The sequence below is a fragment of the Hippopotamus amphibius genome, chromosome 5 (genome assembly GCF_030028045.1).
Source record: "Hippopotamus amphibius kiboko isolate mHipAmp2 chromosome 5, mHipAmp2.hap2, whole genome shotgun sequence".
NCBI lineage: Eukaryota > Metazoa > Chordata > Mammalia > Artiodactyla > Hippopotamidae > Hippopotamus > Hippopotamus amphibius.
The window spans coordinates 50,006,299-50,010,825 of record NC_080190.1 but is presented as its reverse complement, the minus strand read 5'-3'; positions in this window follow the sequence as shown (position 1 = coordinate 50,010,825).

Below are 4,527 nucleotides of genomic sequence, written 5' to 3'. Positions count from 1 at the left end.
CAAATCTTTTGCTCATTTTTTAATTAGAGTGCTTGTTTTTTATTGTTGAGTTACAAGAGCTCTTTATATATTTTGGATACTAGACCTTTATCAGATATGTGATGTGTAACTATTTCTCCCATTCTATGGATTGTTTTTCACTTTCTTGGTATACTTTGAACACAAAAGTTTTTCATTTTGTTGGTGTCCAACTTACATATTTTTTGTTTGCTTGTGCATTTGGTGTCATATCTATGAGAAACCATTGCCTAATCCAAGATTGTGAAGATTTATACCTCTGTTTTCCTATAAGAGTTTTATAGTTTTAACTCTTCCATTTAGATCTTTTTAATTTTAATTTGTATATGTGGTATGAGGTAGAAATCCAACTTTACCCTTTTGCATATGGATATCCAGTTGTCCCACCCTATTTGCTGAAAAGATTATTCTTTCCCCTGTTGAATTACCTGGGCATCACAGGTGAAAAACAATTGACCATAAATGTATGGGGTTATTACTGAATATTCTTCTTTTTAATAGCTACTGAGACTGTCATAAGATACTTCTTTCAATATGAAGTATTGCTAGATTTAATCATTTCTGTCTTTATAATCATGGTGAATTGTTCTTTTTACACTCTATAAATTTGATTAGATATCTTTTTGTGTTTATAAGTGAGATCAATATATTGTTTACTCTTTTTCCATGAGGTACATGAAAAGCTGCTCAACATCACTGATTATTAGAGAAATGCAAACCAAAACTACAATGAGGTATCACCTCACACCGGTTAGAATGGGCATCATCAGAAAATCTACAAATTGTAAATGCTGGAGAGGGTGTGGAGAAAAGGGAACCCTCTTGAACTGTTTGTGGGAATGTAAATCAATACAGCCACTATGGAGAACAGCATGGAGGTTCCTTGAAAAACTAAAAATAGAGTTACCACATGACCCAGCAATCCCACTACTGGGCATATACCCAGAAAAAAACCATAATTCAAAAAGACACATGTACTCCAATGTTCATTGCAGCACTATTTACAATAGCCAGGACATGGAAGCAACCTAAATGTCCATCAACAGATGAATGCATAAAGAAGATGTGGTACATATATACAATGAAATATTACTCAGCTGTAAAAAGGAATGAAATTGGACATTTGTAGACATGGATGGACCTAGAGACTGTCATACAGAGTGAAGTGAGTCAGAAAGAGAAAAACAAGTATTGTATATTCACACATACATGCGAAACATAGAAAAATGGTTTGCAAGGCAGAAACAGAGACACAGATGTAGAGAACAAACATATGGACACCAAGTGGGAAGGGGGGGGTGAATGAATTGGGAGATTGGGATTGCCATATATATATTACTAATAAGAAAAAATATCAAATTTACACTTTAAATATATGCAGTTTATATCAATTGTATCTCAATAAACGTTCTTAAAAATATATATATTGTTTACTCTTTTAGTGCCATCTTTGTTAGGCTTTGTTATCACATTTCTGTAAATTTCATAAAGCAATTCCATCTCTTTCTATAGTTTGGGAAAATAAAGGGTGTATGTAAAGTGGTTGAAGATCTAAAATGTTTGAGGTCCCCTGATCCTCTGGAGAGGTTCCCATTACTCACCCTGATCCTTGTCTTATTTGGGGGAGGTCCCAGGTCTCTACAAAGTGATGAGTTTAAACCATGAATGCTTACCTCAGCTGAATTTGAGTTACATTTTCAAAATAAGTCACTATCTTAAGAACAATTTTATCCCCTCTCTCCTCCATCTATGTCAGCTAAAATTATCCTCTACATTAAAAGTTGGTTTCCCCAAGGTTCTTGTCGTCTTTCATTTGTCCTGAATGCCCATCATCTTTCCCCAATCTCCAGCTGCTACTACTTAATCTAAAGTAAAGACAACCTGTGAAGTTGACATGTCTGCTTTTCTAAATACTTTGCATCTATGTCAAAAGTGTGCTCCTCCGTGTGATGGTTAGAGTGTAGGCTCTGGAACCAAGCTGCCTGGATGTGAAGCCTGACTCCGCTGTACACCAGTTCTACGATCTTGGCAGGGTCTTAGCTTACTTGCCTACAAAACAGGATTAATCATAGGACCCACCTCATTGGATTATAGAGAGCATTACATGATTTAATATTCATAAAGTGTTTAGAACAATGCTTGGCCCTTAGAATATCCATGTTTAACACATAAATACACTTGTCTTTTAAAGGCTGAAATCCAGATATTAGATGCCATGCCTCATTTTATTTCCTCTGCAACTGATTTCTAAATAGAAATGTTCTCCTCCTCACCAGTGCTCACAACTTCTGGCTCAGCTGCCTCCTCTCCTCTTAGATTGTCCTTGGATTCTACCTGCCTATTGGGCTCCCTCAAACACCACATAGCTCTTCTGAGGAGAGCTTGACAAAGTTTGGACCATTGTCCTATCCTTTTTTTCTTCCTGAAAGTCCTCCAGCCCCTTTCACAGTGAATTGAGAAAGTCTGAGACTCTGCTACATCTTGAAAATGGTGCTGAGATATCATCCCCATGGTGGACATCCATTCCAAAGTTATCTCATGGCTTCTACTGCACTGGGACTGGTAGAGAGAGCGCATCTAACACAAGACCAAGTAAAACGCCATGGTAACAACACATACATAGAGGACTGCAAATCTCTCTCCATCCCATTTAACACTCTTCCAAGCCCCAGATCCTTCTGACTAGCTGCCTTCCAAAGGTTCCTATCACAGACTGAGCTTATTCAAAAGTGGGCTCGTGGGCATCCCAGCAAATCTTGTTCTTTGCTGTTCCAAAATGGAACCAACCACTCAGGTAAAAAAAAACAAAAACAAGACAAACAAACAAACAAACAAAAAAACTTGGAAGTCATTGATGACCCCCCTCATCAAACACTAGCCCAAACCTGTGATTCCCATTCTACTAAATCTCTTTGAACTCATCATGCCTCCAACTCTTCAATGGCACTCCTTGTCACCAGTGATGCTCTCTTATCCGTTCTTGACCCTGCTCACCAGAGAGATCTTTCACAAAGGCCAACCTGATGTGCTTAAAATTCCTCAGGAGCTCCCTTCAGTTTTCAGGGGAAAAGAATTCAAGTTCCAGCATTTTGGCTCCCAAGCCCTATTTGACTTAACTGCCTACCTGCCTACAACAGAGAGCACAAAGGTACTCTTGTCAGGGGCTGGTTTCTCTGTATCCGGTCAGCATACAGCCTCCTCTCACTCCTTTTCTTAGATTTCCCCATTTTTCTTGCATTCTCAGCCTTTCCCTCTCTTCTGGATCATTCCCACTAGCCTATAAACTTGCTCTCTCCCCATCTTGTGCCTTTTTGTAGTTTCCTTTTGTTCAGCTAAGCCATCGTTGCTTTCCCTTTTAAGCAAACTTGCCAGTAGAGTCGTCTAGTGCTTGTGTCCAGTGAATTTTTTATGTGTCCACTACTGGCCCATATCCATCTGGCCTCTGGCCCCTTCCACCCCCAATGCTGCTCCCATCACAGCCACCAGCAACCTCCATGTGCCAAATGAAAAGAAATGTTTTATCCTCAGCTCACTCCCACTCACTCACACTTTTAACAAGATTCACTCACTCCTAGAAACAGTCTTTCTTCGTTTTGTTGACTCTGCAGAAAACTCCCGGTCTCACTGATTCTGCCTGTCCTCCAAGCCTTTGTGAACATCAGCCTCTTGGGAAAGTTTTCCTTCTTCACCAACCAGCATGAGTTTGGGGGACCGCCACTGGGCTCACCATACCTCCTTTAGGTGATTCATCCCCTTGGTTTGCAATCGCCTGTTCTATCTGCTTCTCGCTGTAAGGTTGGGTATGTGTCTCATCAGCATGCCTTACACACAGTAGGCCACCCATGCCATTTCTTGAATGAATGCAGCCCCCTGAAAGAGCAAAGACAAATTTTGTAGCAACATTTTAAAAGAGAGTTGACATATCTGAACTTATGGGTCAGCAAGACCTACTCAGCCCCCATCTCTACCTCTGGGAACCTGCCGTCTTGGGATGTCTGTGCCAGCGTGTAACCTGCAGAAATGGCAGTTTCCTGTGGGTCCTACCCGATAACATGATTCATTCCATTAGTCATTGCCTTAAACTTTGTTATTCAAGTTTAATTCCATTAAAATAAGACATAGAACTAGGGCCTATGACAAGTTCCTAACAACGAAAAAAATAGGGCTGAAGCTTCATTTACAGTTGGCTCTCCTGTGAGTCATGACCCACTCGACCCACCAGCAAAAATAGAAATCCCTGTGGCCACATGCTTGCGAGCTTCAGATCTTGCACCCACCGTCAGAAACACTTGATCTGAGTTTTGAAATGGACTCTGGTTGAAATGCTGTGCCCTTTGGGAGGGTGTGCTCCCCATCCCTTCTCACGGCCCTCCCAGCTCTGCACTCCAATTGCTTCCTTCCCCGGCCCTCATCCTCTCTCCCTGCCCCTGTGGCTCTGGTCCTGATGGCCGGGAGAGGAGCAACTGAGGTGCCAGAGGAGAGGGCAGAGAGGGGCACATCACCTCCAGC